Source organism: Hippopotamus amphibius, chromosome 5 (genome assembly GCF_030028045.1).
Source record: "Hippopotamus amphibius kiboko isolate mHipAmp2 chromosome 5, mHipAmp2.hap2, whole genome shotgun sequence".
In the NCBI taxonomy this organism is placed as follows: domain Eukaryota; kingdom Metazoa; phylum Chordata; class Mammalia; order Artiodactyla; family Hippopotamidae; genus Hippopotamus; species Hippopotamus amphibius.
The window spans coordinates 103025777-103041901 of record NC_080190.1 but is presented as its reverse complement, the minus strand read 5'-3'; the positions used below and the strand labels follow the sequence as shown (position 1 = coordinate 103041901).

The 16125-nt window shown below is 39.5% G+C and overlaps 1 protein-coding gene across 3 annotated transcripts in view; it reads left to right on the top strand.

The window, feature by feature from the left end:
• Positions 1 to 2029: 2029 nt before the first annotated feature.
• The window catches only part of RALYL (RALY RNA binding protein like), a 726682-nt gene continuing 712586 nt past the window's right edge, over positions 2030 to 16125 (top strand). For 2 of the 3 annotated variants that reach the window (XM_057735921.1, XM_057735919.1), the window contains exon 1: positions 2030 to 2068. The gene's annotated coding sequence lies outside the window, so the exon portion shown is untranslated. Of the gene's footprint in view, positions 2069 to 2571; positions 2664 to 16125 lie in introns of those variants that run through there. The other variant, XM_057735922.1, reaches the window with a different exon arrangement.

Here is a 16125-nt window from a genome sequence, read left to right as displayed (position 1 = left end):
ATGCTCAGTAAATACTAGTTCCTTTGATCTATTTTTGTTTATTCTTGGTTTTAATACGGTGATGCAACTTAAAAGATGAAAACTGCACACTGGGAATAAAATAAATGGAATATTTTGAGCACCTTACTGTTCTTACATAAGTAATAGGAAAAGGCAGGGAGGATATTGATGTCTTGCTTTTTCTTCAGCAGAACTGCATTTAACATAAAGGGGAGTCATTTTATTGAATAATAAAAGCCTGACAATCACTGTGATTGGCTGACGGCCATTACTGCAGTGTAATTCTAAATAGCTTGTTTTTCAAAGTTCTTCTTGAATAACTCTTTAAAACCCAGGCACTGTCCAACCTAGTTGAAGGGTTCGAAACTCATTTTTATAGTGGAGTTTCTCCATATTGCTTTAAAAATATGCATTAAAAAGGTATTTTCTTATTAAATGATTAGAATCAGATATTTTTTGACATGGGAGGAAAATTTTGAAAAATTTAGCAAACTAAGGGTTTAACAGGAAAGGATTAATTCATGACTCGGAGAAGAAAAAGACCACATTTGAAGAGATCTTATTTATTTATTTATTTAGAAAAGAAACCCAATGTATTTTACAAGTGAAAAGCACAATATTTGATCTATACTATCCAGCTTAAAATCCTGTCTTTTCTCAATAGAACTCAACAAGGCTTCCAAAATTACCAGATCCACTTAGATGCATTTATCTTTTTCAGTCAGTATTTCTAATCAGCAATCCTCACTTTAAAGTATGTGTAATGAGTGGGTGTCGAGTTGGCAACTCACCAAAATAAATATTTCACGATATTTTAATGGTTAATTTAAATTTATTTTATTTAAATTGTGAATTAATACTTTATTCGGTCAATGAATTCTGAACCAGAATGCTTGAGAAATATCTTTTCTGTTGAAGCTCTCTATAATGGATGTGTACTTAATTTTCAGAATTGCCCAGGTTAGATCATCTCTGACGGAGGCATTTTATCTTAAATGTCAACATTGGAAACACTGAGATAAAGATCAGGGGCAGAAATCTGTGAACTACAGAACTGTGTTAATTGTTCGTTCTCAAACATAGCGATGCCAATTAATTCCACACAACCCAGATTCAAAGCAGCACAGGGAAACGGTCCTGAATTTAGTACCGCACAAAAATGAAGGAAAAATAGATGTGTTCCAGCGCCCAGAAAACTGATTCTTGAACAGGCAGCAACAGAAGAATCCCACTGAATCCAGCGATTGGCGGATGGAATCTTTGTTCAGGCGGTAGGCATCCTAACCAGATGCTGGGTGGAGAAATCCCTCTCTCACCCTCACCCTCAGCATCCGCAGCTCAGTCACCTGGGCTCCCGCGGGCCGTGCCGCTGCCTCACTCCCGGCGCACATCTCCCCCTCTCGACCGCCAAGCGCTCCCTCCCTTCCAGCGAGCACTTACACAATGGACTCACTTGTTTCCCTCGCACCCCTCCTTTGACTTCCAGCCCCAGCCCCACAACTTGGGGAAGAGTCAGGCAAGGAGCCTCTGCCACGGAGCAGGGACCTTCCAGAGGCGCCTGGAAGCGCGCGCGCACACGCAGACAAAACAAACAATGCCTCGTCCGAGAAGGAATACAATCACGGCCCCCACGCCCCCACCCATCGCTCTACGACCCGCAGGCAGACACCCGGGACGGGGTTGCCCAAGTGAGAGACTGTGTTCTGTCTCTCAGACTGCAAACGTTCCTCTCTGAGGAGGGGCAAAAGAGATGCTGTGCGTTCTGTGGGCAGTAAAGACTGACGGTGGCTTTGCCGGGGACGACGCCCCCGGCAGCGCGCTGGGCCAGGTGCCCTGAGAGCCGCGACGCGGGAAGCGCAGATCTAAGGAGGAGGGAACGGCGGAGGCCAAGGCAGCTTAGGAGGGATGACGAGACGGGAAGTCAGGGGGCAAGAAACTGAATGAGTTCAGTCGGGCTTTCATAGGGAAACTTCGGGACGGAAAGGGATGGGCTCTCTCCCCGGGTAACCACGCTGAGATGAAAAATAGATGAACACGCAAGGACGTGGCAGGCACCAACAAGTTTGAGGTGAGGTGAGCAGCAAGTCGCTCGCCTCCTCCCGGGCGTTTGGCCGGCATCCCCCGTGCTGCCCCAGAACACGCGATCCCCAGCGGAGGCGGCGGCCGCGGCAGCAGCCCCAGCAGCAGCCTCAGCCGCCGCCGCAGCAGCAGCAGCAGCAGAACCAGCGGCCGCCGCGCGCCTCCCGCCCAGCCCCGCTCGGCTCCCCCTCTCGCCCGCGCCCTGCCCGTCTTGCGTGTGCGTGTGCGTGTGCTCAGCCTCAGCGTGAGGGGCACCTGCTCGTCTGGGCTCCCGGCAGAGGCAGCCTGGCCGCGAGCTGCCGCTGCTGCCGCCGCTGGTGCTGCCGCTCGCAGGCGCCGGGCTCCCCGCCGCCGCCGCCGCCGCCGCCGCCGCCGCCGCCTCGCCAGCCGGAGTTGGGCTCCGTGGGTCTTCCCCCCTCGCAGCCTCGGTCCTTCCCGGCTGCCTGCGAGTCAGCCTGGCTCCGAGTCACGTGTCAGTGCCTGAGGCAGAGACAGAGAAAAAAACGCGCTTCATTCCTTCTTCCACCGCCATACTGTATTTTATCCTAAATCTCATTTTTATTCCAACATTTTACTCCCGCTCGGTGAGTACCTTCTCAGTGGCATTCTTGTCCTATTCTTTTTTTTTTTTTGTCCCTTTTTTTTTTGTTTTTTGTTTTTTTTTTTTTTCTTTTTTTTTCCACTTCTTTGATTATTGTTTATATTTGGGAAAGCTGGAGGAGCATGGTTTTGAGCCTTTTCCTGAATCCAAGTTTTTCTAGCATGCGATGGATGGTTCTGTAGACAAGGCGCTGTGTCTGGGAGTCCGCGGCGACCGTGCCCGCTGGGAGCGACTCCCAAGTCCGGCAAAATATGCAACTGGTTTGAAGGAAAAAGCAGTGTGAAGTATGGTGCCTATTTTTTTCCTTTGTAAAAATAAAAAGCATGTTTCTAACTTTTTTTTTGGCATACTCTTTTTCTGATAAGATTTTTGTATAGGTGGGATTTTACGGCAGTGTTTACAAGTTTGTGGTTTTGCAATACTGGTACAAACCACTGAGCAAAGACATGAATTTTCTATTTTTTGTGTCCTTTTTGGAAGCCGGGGAGAACAAGTTCGTTTTTCTCCCTCCTGTTTTTGATACCCATTGATAACATGAAACTTTTCTTGCAGCTGGTTACTGGGATTATTTTTAAGAAAATACTTTTTTGCTTCTTTAAATTAACTATGACTTTTGCACCTCTGACTTTTTTAAAAAACCGAGATAATTTTATGAAAGATATCCTGATATCTATATCTATATTATCCCTTCTTCCCCCCCTTCCCTCCCCGTAAATCAATTTTCAAATGATGGCAGTGGAAGGTTTTTCTGGAAAAAAAAAAAAAAAATGAAGTGCGGTTTGGTTTCCTTGTCAACGGAGGATGAAGTGAACAGCTGAGCAGCTCGCAGAGAGCAGGTACTTGGTCCCCTTGGAGGCGTTTCCCGGGTTTGCAATGGCAACACTGGTCCTGGCAAAGACATCTGTGTGTGTGTGTGTGTGTCTGTGTGTGTGTGTGTATGTGCGTGTGTTTGTGCGCGCTCGTGGCTCCGGGCAGTGTCCGAGCCCGCGATGGGGAAAGCCGTGCAGGGAGCCAGGGGAAGCCAAAGTCCGTCCCCGGCCTCGGGCTGGTTTTTGGATGTGCGCAAAATACTGTCCCTCCCTCGGCTGCGCCCAGGTCGTCTCCGCAGCGGGCGGCGTCTGCGCCCCTGGCAGCGCCGGCCGGGGACGCGGCAGCCGGCGGGCCCTGTAAGTTCTCCGAGGGCCACTTGCAGAGCAGGAGGGGCGAGGGTTGAGGATGCGGCGCGGGCCGGCCGCGCCGGCCCCTCGGAGCGCCTGGGAGTTGCAGGGAGAGAAGCGGAAGGGGCAGCATCTTCCCAAGGGTTTAGCTTCTGGCCATGGGCCCCGGGAGCTCAAGACCTTTCCTGATCCCTGAGGATGGCAGCAGCCCCCACACGCTCAACTCCCCTCCTCTTTGTCTTGAGTAAACAACGCAGTAGGTCTTTCCCAGCCTGTTTTGCTGGTTCAGAAGGGTTTGGCTTTCCTAGCGTTGCTGTGTTTGGATCTTTTCTTTCCTTGTTGTGTTGCTTTGGTCTTAAGTGCCTGGCGTCTTCCAGGGTGTGGGGAGATAGTTACTTTCTGTGATGGTCACTTGGGTTTAGTGTTGAGGACTAAACTGTTAGTTTGCATGAATGAGACTACACCCATAAGGTTGAGTGTTAAAGGGACAATGTGTTTTCCCTCTTTTTAACCACCTGATGATGGTTGCAAACATTTTCCCCTGAGAACGGGGCACAGGACAGGGCTAGGGGCTGGTGATGGTGGTGATAGATTTTGGTGTGCTGATAGCAATGCACAGCCCTCAGTGTTGAATGTATTCTGTGGAGTTTATATTTTATGATCGTCCTGTTAGGTTTGCAGTATAATCTGGTACTACTTTTTGGAGATATACCACATGTGGTAATAAAAAGCCTTTTCTGTACTTAACACAGGGACATAATCTGCTGGAAAACTTGCTGTTCAAATAAATTTTGTGTTATAGTTTAAATCTTAAAGTCTGGAGGCCATTATTTAAATGATTTGATTCTGAAGCTTTGTATAATTTAGATTCTGTTAAAATGAATATAAGGCAAGTGAAATGACTTTTACTTCTCAGATTAAATTTTCTTCCAGGATGCCTATAGGCATAAAAACTAAGCCCAGCATACAAAAGGGCCCATAACAAACATGTTAATAACATACACTATGGTCTTTTCAATCAGATATTTAGGTCTGTAAGTTCAGTTTGTGGAATGAAGTTTTATGCCTGTGTTTCTTTACTTTTTGTGGTGAAAGAGGAGTGCAAGTGGTCATTTATCTGTGGAAGATTAAAATTTATTGTAATATCTAGAAAGCTATATATTTTAAAATTCACAATGCACTCTCATTTTAGAGGTCTTTGGAAGTAGCCATGTGAGTTACTTTTGTACCCAGGGTAGCTTTTCTCTGTTAAAGAAGTCCTGTTGCATTTATATAAGGAAGATAGTTCATGTCCTGTTTGTGGACTACTAGATTTAATATCATAAAGGGCATAGTTCTAAGATTTGACAGAAATGTTATATAATGAAGCTTTAAATTTTGATTTTTTTGTTGTGGTGAGCACTTTACTAAAATGTAGTCTTTCATATAGTTTAACCAGCTAGCAAAAACATTTAAAAAGCCACTTGCAACAGTCTGTGTTTTTAAAATCATTTTTACCATAGTAATGTATGTAAGCAGAAATGCTCATTTATTAAAAACTGTAAGACAATGCATGTGTATAATATTTCTTTGTAGGTTGTATGCACTGTAAGCCAATTAGTTCTTTTAGAGGAGAGAGACAGAGTGAGTGAAAAAGTCAAACTTGAGTAATCAAACCAGAATTTTTCATTAAGAGCATCACTTGCTGCCCTAAGATGGAGGTAGTTGTGTCTTAAGATTGGTGCAGAATGCAGACAGTACTGTGTGATGTTTCCAAATGAGACTGAAACCGTAGTGGGGTGGAAGAAGATGTTCATAGGATTTCCAGTGGAAACAGATATGCAGTTGTGCTTTGAATTCTGTAAGTAAAGATCAGGCTAAGAACCTTTAGTCATATTAGGTTTTCATTAAATATTGATTGTTCATTATGTTACATACTTATGTTAAATTTCTATTACATTGAAATTTTGAAATTTCCTCCTCCATGAATTACGTTGGGAATTCTACAACTCTTCAAACTGGTCACCTAGTCTGTATGCATTTTGGTTTAAAACCTTTCAATGTGGTATCCAAGAGTTAGCACCGCCTACTGGTTTCTCATGGAAAAATAATATCGTTCTTAAATTCAGCCAGCAACTTACCCTGATTCTGATCAACTTAATCATGCAAATTACTTTTAAGTGCTTACTGAGAGGAAATAAAAAACGTTTTGCTGGAAGAGAAGGTTTGGGGTAAAGGTAAAGAATAAGGGAAAGAAGACACATAAAATTAAATTGGCTACTGGACAGTTAACTGACCTTAAGTATTTTATTATCTGAATGCAACAAAGAAGTAGTCACAAATTTAAAACAGCCTGCTAAATTTGTTAGACCTTTTCTAGGGGATGCCAAAATTTGCACATTTTGAAAAATCCTGGATTACCGAATTAACTTTACATTTTCTGTCCCAGTCTTGAACATAGTAGAGAAAGAAAACCATAGTTGGAGTTCTCTCTTGAGTGTGTGGTCTGTCCAAGAATTTTTAAATCAAGAAATTTTAATCATAAAAACTAAACATTTAATTATTTCTTATTTTTATCCTTGCATGATTATAAGCAAGCAAGTACCACACTGACTTTTTTTCTTAGTGTGCATCAGGGAGCCACACTGTGGTAGTGTTATATATGAGGAGGAAAAGTTTCAAACACATAAAGGCTTTTTAACTACAAAAGATATATTGCCTTTAAAAAAAATGGTTTGTTTTCTCTAATTTATATGAAAGGCTAATGGTTAAAAGAGCTACCAAATTTGTGCAAACCAGTGATGCCATCAAAATGTGAAAATAATGGAATAGAAAAAGAATGCACATACATTTGATATACAAAAAAATTGTATTTTCCTAGTTAGAAAAATCACATGCTATATGAATAATTGTTTCTTAACTGAGTCGTTTTTTTAGAAAGCAGCTAGTAAGAAGTGTGTGGGAAATCTCCTGTATCTGTTACGTTCTTGAAAGCATTTGACTAGAGTAAAAGTGTGGTCATGCTTTGCTTACTGTTTACAGATATTGTAAGCAACTAATTATACAGGGCATCAAATCGAATAAAACTCTACATTGGAAGTAGAAGAGAAGTGAACTGGATATTTAGAATTGTTTGCATGCTAAGAAGGAAATTGAAAGTATTTTACTTTTAATTAACTTATTCTCTGACTTTTGAAAATTTTATTTTTAAATGATGATTAGCTGTGACTTTAAAAAATACAGCTATTTTTTTCACTTCTTTTATCACATTGCCATTAAGAAAATTCTATTTTGTGTATACAAAACTGAGGTAATATGAAATGTGTTCTTCAAGTTGTTTATGGAGCTCCAGAAAGAAATTAAAAACTAATTAAAAAAGTTGCTTACTGGTCTGAAGTTATTATTTTCTTATTTTTTCATTATGATTATGATTTGCTACTTCTAGTGACATGCATACATACCTTTAAAATCCCATTTTCATAATTCAGTATGACTTTTTAGTAAATTTCAGTAATTGACAGTGGCAACAAACTTTCACATTAGTGACAAGGAGGACAATTAGTTTTACTACATCATGATTTTGAGGACAGTAATTATTAAATAAAATTTAAGTAACAGTTTGATTGTACCAGAAACTAGTTACATATTTTGCAAGTCTTATAAAAATGTCTGTCATCACTCCTTTTTATTATTAAATTTTGACATGTATAATACATATAGCTAACCTAGCTATTGCCAACTTTTAGTAGTTTTGCTTTTTCCTGTAGCTTTTTAGATTTTCAAGAAAATATTGGAATTTTTGCTGTTGTTTGTTAGACTCACGTTGAATAGCAAAGTTAAATTGTGGAAAATTGATTTTGTGCTCTTCTAATTCTTTCATATAATTAAAGGTTTTTAATTTATTTATGATGCAGTTATTCTGGGACTGCATGCTGGCAAATACAGAGGTGTTGATTTCCTTTTTCTATCCATTCCTAGGCATAGAGAGGGCAGTGGGAGAACTTCAGTTAGTGTTTTGGACAAATGTCTTCTGGACTGTCCTTGGAGACTCTGCAGCTGGGGTCAGGACTGCAAGATTTATTTCTTGGGCCATGTATAAATCTAAATGGAGAAGAGAATTACAGCAGAGATCATGGGAATCCTATCCTGCTTTTCTGAAAGATGCAATGGAGTGTATCAGTATGCACCTTCATACGAAAGAAAAGCTAGAGATTTTATTTGCATCAGTATGTTTCATAAAATTACATTTGACTCATCAATAAGTATGTATATATATATTGCTTAGAATAATGTAGATGAATAGTTTGTCTAAACTTCAACAGCGGAAATTAATTGCATTCATACATAATCCATGTATTTAGAGAAAATATTTATACAGATTTTGGTGGCCATATGCTAAATTATAACAGGAGCAACATATTTTTGAGTCAGTTTGGAAATTGTTAACAGACTGGAGTAGGGAAAGGCTGTTTTTTCATTAAATCAAAAGGAGAGAGAAGGAAAAGTAGGACTAACATTTATTGATGTGTCAGGTGAATGCACTTCCATGTGTCCTTCCCCTCCATGAGTAGGTGATATTATTATTATTTTATTTTTGGGGGAAACAGACTTAGAGCAATATGTAATTTGATCAAGGCTCCATAGGTAGTAAAGGAACAGATGATAGGAATGTCTGAATTGACACGTCGTGTCCCTCCTTCTGTGCAGGGATGCTCCATTTGTGGAGATGAAATTTTGTCTGTTTGTTTCCTTTTACCTAGTATAAAACAACTGCTATGTATGTATCCTTGGTACATTATTTAAAATAACTGTATTTTGTCAAGTTTTCACTACTGAATGCTGCGGCCAGAAATAACAGAAAATGGCACCATTTACACAGAGACTCTTAGTGGTGCTGAAAGGGCCTTCAAGTGACCATGCCATCACACAGCTCTTGAGGACCATAGGATTTTCTGAAGAGACCCAGTACCTGGACATTTGTGAGAGGCCACTTGTGTTCTGTGTTCAGGACAAAATAGTTGGTTCTGTGTCTACAGTGGCTTAGCTGAGCTTGTGGGAAAAGCACTCCACAAATATTTAGTACAAAATGCAGTCTCTACTCTTGAAGCTTAAACCGAACAGCCAGTTCTTTCATAACACAGCAAATCTATAAATATAAGTGTCTCTTCTGTCTACCAACATCTCACTATCAACATCATCTCCACCTCAGAATTTCACTGTTAAACATATTTGAATGTGACATTTTTCAAGCTCATTTTATCTGTTTGTTAATAACATAAAACACATATAACTGCAAGATGTTATTTTAGAATGCTGTTTTTAATTGCCTCTTCAGATGTGTGAAGAAGGATTCCATTATTAAATAGTTTCCTTGGAACTTGAAAAAGATGAATATTTTTCAGTAAAGAATGGGAAACGTAAACTATAGTAGAGGCAGTATGAATGAACATGATGGAATGGATTTCAAAGATGATGGTCAATCTACAAGTCCATAAAATCAGTGGATTTGGAGGCCAAGGTGGAGGGACTATCAAAAGCTGCTTTTGAGTTTTGGAATCTGGATGTCTTGAACACCAGTGGTATAAAACAAAATGAGAGAAAATAAATCTAGAAGACGGCCTGGCTTGGTTGGGGGTGGGAGAATGGTTCAGTTTTGGACATATCACTAATATGAAATTCTAATATTAACCTGAATAAAATGTCCAATGTGCAATTGAAATTCAGATGTAGGGCCGGAAAGCACACTGAAAGCTAGAAAAAGATGTTTCAAAATTATCTACATTAAGACTTTAGGAGGCAAACGTTTGAGAAACACCTGCATTTTTCTGAGTGGATGTAAAGGGATCTGGTTAAAGCATACAAAGAGAAAAAGGAGGATAGCCACTGAAGCTTGGGGCGGGGAGGGGGGGATGTGTGTGTAGAGAGGAATGTTCAGCAAGGCTTGAAGGAAGGTGAGACCTGAGAAAAAGGTTCTTGAATCTGTGATTAAAATCCATTAATTTTAAGAAGAAACTGAATGAATGAGGCATATTAGACTCAAATGAGTGAAAAAGGAGTCCATGTTTCTGGATATGATGTGACAGCATCATAAAGAGGTCGGTTCCCAAAATTGTCACATTCTTTGTGTGTGTGCACGTGTGCACGTGCATGCATGCCTTTGAGCACATAACATGACTAAATAGGAAGACCAGTAAGAAGTTTTTCTGGAACTAGGTAAATTGATTTTAAATTACATGTAGAAGAAATAAAAAAGCAAGAATAGCTGGGATAACTCAGAAAAAAGAAGGGCAAAGAGGGGGCTGAGCTATCAGATATACTCTGTATATATATTAAAAATAGATTTACTAGCTCTGTCTCCTTAAAAGGCTCCCAAGCAATATCTCTCCAGCAGCCATGAGCACATCTAATGCACAAATCATGGTTTCTAAATACCATTTACCAGTCGAGGGGACCAAACTCTCTGGAGAATTTGTTGATTCTAAGTCTGGGCAAAAAAAGTGCAAGATGAGCCTGGGATCTCTCACTGTGCCAGGAAGTGAGGAAATGCTCCCAAACAAATAAGGTTGTATAAACCTGGTTTGTAAACTATAATTGTAAGCAGGAGCCATCTTGAGGGGCCTCCCAGTTGCCAAATTCAGATAAATTTGAACATCAGTGGTTGTTGGTTCCCAATGTCAGGTGTAATTAGAAACTGACCCTTGCACAGGGAGGGCAAGGAGAGACCGGAGAAAGAAGCAGATTACTCCAGCTTGGTAGGTGGCAGTTTTAATCATCAGGACAACTTATGTATAAGGCTTGTCTTAGGTGGCTGCAAGGCAAATCGATTTCTACATCCAACCACCAGGATCTTAAAAGTTTATTTAGATTTTCCCCACTCTCTGAAAGTGTAGTGTTGCCATGAAACCTTTTGTTAGTCAAAATGCTGTAAAGAGAAGAAGCAGTTACCCTGGGACACATCTTGCTAACAGATGCACAAAATAAATCAAGATAAAGCACAAATGCTCCCAGACGCAATTAAACGTATGGGAGTTTGCTGCTGAGATGCTGAGTGTAATTCCCGGGGAAGGAACTTGGCGGTGCCACTCTCAGTGCTCTGGTGTTTGCTGCCTCTATGAAGCCTCCTGCAAAATAATGAATGTTATTTTCGCTTTTTGCTTTTATTTGTAAAACGAAAATCCTCCTTGTATTTCTTTCAGTTAGTGAAAATAGGTACTAATGCCGGTCTTTAGTAAAAGTGAAGTGGGGAATCCCTGTATAGAAGCCTTGATGGGGTTCAGTCATGTATCCAGTCCAGATGTTCTCAATAACACACTGCTTTCTCTAGACTGAGTCCTGGAAGTGGCTGAATATACATTCCAAAGACCGGAGGAGATAGGAAGCCTCTGATTGTTTGGGTCCTACTGAAGGGTCAACCAGTGGTCACGTCCTCTCAGTGACCTCCTGCAACAAAAGTGACTGTAACAGACTGTAAAACATTAAAGTCCATGAGTCCATAGTGATACTCTAAATAAAAAATATTAATAAAAGAATATGATTCAGACAATAATATAAATTGAAATAAACAGTTAGCTTGCTTTTAGGAGGCATGCTTGTCTAGTTGAAGGACAGCTCTCCTTTACAAAATATGTAAGTTAATAAGTGTAAGAAATGCTAGAATTAGAAAATTACTGTTTGTAACTCCCATTGAAACAAATGATTCAGGCAAGAATCATCAACAGGTGCTAAAACCATTAGTTATACATATTTTGGGGAATAAACTGTTCTCCTAGTGCTCAGGGATTACTTCTTAATTGCATCCGGAATTCGCCTTCTTAAATAGCTGAGTGATCAAACCCGGCGTCACTAATGGACAACCTGACACCATGAACCTCCTGAGGATGCAGCATGAAGTCTTCAGCACAATTTGTGAAATATTGCTGCCAGAAAGTTTAAGCTGAATCTAAAACCTGTTTAGGTTTTAACTTCTAATTTACAGAATAATACAGGGAAGGTGGAACCTGTTGAACTGAACCATGAGGATATAATCATACAAATTCACAGGGTTTAGTATTTTTCGTGGAAGATAGCAGACACGTGGCCTAGTCTCTTCAAAAGACATTGCCACTGTGGGGAGACTCTTCTAGGTTAAAAAGAGACTAATGACAACCAAATACAGTGTTTGAAGCTTCATTTGATATTAATTTTTTTAGAGGCTATAAAAGATCAAATTTTGCTAGAATTGGGAATTTTTGCACATGGGCTAGCTAAAAAGTGATATTAGGAGATGCATGCTGAATTAGTTAGGGATAAATGACATGATGTCTGCAACCTAATTTCATATGAGTCACAGTAAAGTGTGTGTGTGTGTGTTTCTGTGTAAAAAGCAAATCATTTTTTAATAATTTTTGAATCCGGGGGTGATTATGCAGATTTTATTGTATTACTCTTTCAAATTATCTGTTTGTTTGAATATTTTCAAAGAAAGTATTGAAAAGTCTGTTGGTTGTCACTGAGAAAAAATGTGCATATTAGGGTTAATAGAAGCATGTCCATGTTTAAGGTCACATGGGGTCTTTGAAGATATGAAGACAAGAAGTAAGTTCAGTTCAATGTTAATTGTAGGACTGAAATGTTATTCAAGGGATTAATATTATTGGAGGGGGGATGTATTTTTAAGCCATAATGAACTATGAATGTGTATTTAATTTTTTCAGGATGGAATCCCCTTAGCAAGAAGAGCTAGAGGTATTGGGGGAGGAATGTAATTTCCAGGAGCAAATTTCAGAATGTTGTAAGAAGGCTAGTATGATCAGTAGTAGCACAAGAAGAGGCTGGTCACATCTTAGAAGAGGAAGGGAATTGAATCATTTTGTTAGTTAACAAAATTCATTATTTATTCAGCCCTGTACTGGAGGATGGGGACTCAGTGGTAAGTAAGACCTAGTTAAAGACATTGCCTGCAGGGAGTTTGCCATCTAATGATTAGTTTTCTCAGATAAACTCAAGGTGGTTGGTTGAGATTAACTAGCATGGGGATAAGAATTTAAGGAATGTAGCAGAGACTGTGTAAGAAGTCTATATAGAGATTCTACAACCATAAGGAGGAACTTGGGAAAATTAACAATTTGTTGTCGCTCGTAAACATAATTGCTTCACCCTCTCTAACAACACAACATGTAATCAAGCAAACAGCTGAGTTTTCATTGATTAGGGGACCAGCAAGGCATGTGTAATGTAAAACAAAGAGCTGAGCTTTCTAGGTGTAGTATATATTTTATAGCAGACTGACCATAAATCTGGGCTGGGTAAGGAGGCAGGGGCAGCTACAGGAGATGAATAGACTAAGAACAGAGAAGTTTTGAGAGACTGAAGGTCAAGAGGAAGACTAATAGTAGGTTCACTGTTTTTAATAGGATGAGAGAGGTGCAAGGATGGATGGTTTTGATCGGAGAATATTGTATTTCCAGATTTTGAAAGTGAAGCAGAGTCAAATGATGACACAGGTCAGAGTTTGCGAAGGCATGCCGCTAACTGAGGCAGAGGCTGCCGAGGTTGAGAAGTTAAGTGTTGTGAGGAGAAGCTGAGTGTTGAAGGGGTAGTTTTGAACACCTCTTAAAAATTCATATGGGGATGAAGGGGAAAAAGTGACAAGGGAAACTTTGAAACGTGCTAAAAGTGTCAGTGACATTCCTGGAGGTTGGTGATTAACTGATGCCATAGAGGAATTTTTCTTTCTTTTGTGACTGCTGGGAGTTTAGTCCCTTCTTCTAGAACACTGTGAGGCGAGCTGTAGATACATAGTGTGTGTGTGTGTGTGTGTGTTTACCTTGTTTGTGTTTGATTAGGATTTTTAGATAGTACAGAAACAAATTCTGCAATGGATACTGCAACCCAAAGTTAAATGTTATAAGGATCTCACCGATCATAACCAGGGAAACAGATGTAGGCTACTACAGTTCAGTACTTTCTAAATAGAGCAGTAAATGATTCATATTTAAAAGAACATTATAGAGTATCTGTTATTATATTTTGGAGTCCAGTTCAAACTTTCCTTTTTTAAATCAGATGTCTAGTTAGCAGGTAGATAGACAGTAGCTGTTGCTACTGCCAGTTCTGTTGCTGTAACTGCTACTTGCCTCATTCCATTTATAGATCATCCCTCCTGGACCAGACTGATTGCTAAATGCTTAGCCATGTTGTGCCTCAACTTTGTAACACCCTGGAGGAATTTATTATTATCCTAGATGGTAATATCATGAGGAAATTGAGGATCAGACAAGTGACTTGTCAGATGTCCCAGTGCTGTCAGACAGCTGAGTGAAGACCTGAACCCAAGACTTTTTGGCTCCACAACCTGAATTACACCACCCTGCCTTGTTTGAAAGATGGAGAAAAAGGGATACTTTGATGTGTACATCGATAGGTCAGTGACATTTATCTAACAAAATAGACACACTCACAACAGCTCCCTATGTAGAGAAGATTTGAAAACACACAGTGCTTTCAGTTAGAACTGTGCTGCTATGTATCTTCCATTTCTTGTCTTCTCAGAGTCTTCTGTAGTGTTTCTGCTCTGGGCATTTGGTGAGATTTTGAACACTTGTTCATTCATTCAGCCAATATTTGTTGGGAATCTACCATATCTAAGTCACTGTTCTTAGGAGATTTAAACAGGTTTACAAACAAGACCAGATATTGGGCCTACCCTCATGAACTGGCCATCTACTTGGGGAAGGAAATAGTACATGGGGAAAGTGACAGTGCATCAAGTTAGCAGAGTTAAGAAAAATAGCAGTGATTACTTACGGTTATTTAGGTCATTAAGACACTTGAAAATTTTGGATTGCAATGCTTCTCTCTCTTCTCCAATTACTTGGCAACGTCCTTGGGTTGGGAGATTTGACAGTACTCTCTTGACGTTATTCAAAGTCAGAAATACATGGGAGTATACAGGGAAATGTGTAGCAGGAAAAGTGGTAAAAAAAAAAAAAAAAGGCCAAGGAAGAGGACAGAAGCAACAAAAAAATTTAGAGAGGTCCATCTGGAAAGTAAGTTAGGAGATAACAGGAATGATTGGTTTTTGAGGAGAAAAAGAGGCCAGCAAAAAATTAATATGTGTGGGACTTTGTATTCATACACATTTTATGCCCTAAAATAGAGTCCATCATTTGGGAAAGTGAAATTTGTTTTTGAATATGTTGAGATTATTTCAAATTTCAAATAAAAATATCTTGTTGGAAACTCAAATACTGTGAAATACTATAAAATGAGTTCATAAATATCTATGCTTTTTACTCTTCCAGATGGACAACAATATAGTTTTATTAATAATTTAGGTTAGTGAACCAATAATATGAGAATATTTTGTTTTATTTAATTTCTGAACCCATTCCATCATGTTTGCAGTCTTTCTATTTCAGAATTGCTAGATCTTCCTTTCCTATTCTAGAGCTCTCTCTTGACATTGTTGCAGTTCTAGAAAAGAAAAATAAAAGAGGAAAAAGAAAGGGTAGGAGAGGGAGGAGGGGGAGATAGCGGAAGAGGCCAGCTAACAGCAGTGCCAAGACATTCTCTAGATCAGCACTGTCCAGGGAAAATACAATGCAAGCCACAAAAGCAGGTCACCATATGTAATTTTACATTTTTTTAAAAGACATCAAGGAAGCAAAAAGAAACCGATGAAACTAATTTTCATAATATATTCTATGTACCTCAGCTTATCAAAAATTATCATTTCAACATGTAATCAATATACAATTATTTTTGAAGTAGTCTAAATTTTTTGGATTGAGTTTTTGAGATCCAAGACAGAACTAGCCAAGTTTAAAGTGCGGAAGGGCCACATTGCATGAGGGGCTACCACATAGGATAACGCAGATCTAGAAGGGTCAGAAGATCTCAGGACTATGTCATGTGTTTAAATTCTTTTTGGCATCTTGCTCCTGAGCAGAGATTAGTCAAGATAAATTTTGATGTATTCTCTGATTGTCTCAATTTTAGCTTTCACATTTTATTAAGAATCTGAACTGAAATTCATTCAAGTTCATTTTTGCTAAAAAGTGATCCGGAAATATGGTCAGTTGGCAAAGAATATTAATATTTATCCAATAAGTATTTCTTGAAAATTTGCTTTTTAATTATTTTGTGTGTCCTGAGGTATGACATCAGTAGGAGAATGGAGCTTTCAGTTTAGAAGGGGGAGATGGTGACAAATTCGATAAGAGGTAAAAGTAAATAAAGTTCAGGGTTAAAATGGTGTCTTATTTTATATTAAATGAGAGGATTAATTTCCATATGTAATTCCACTCACAAAATAAGACTCATAATACA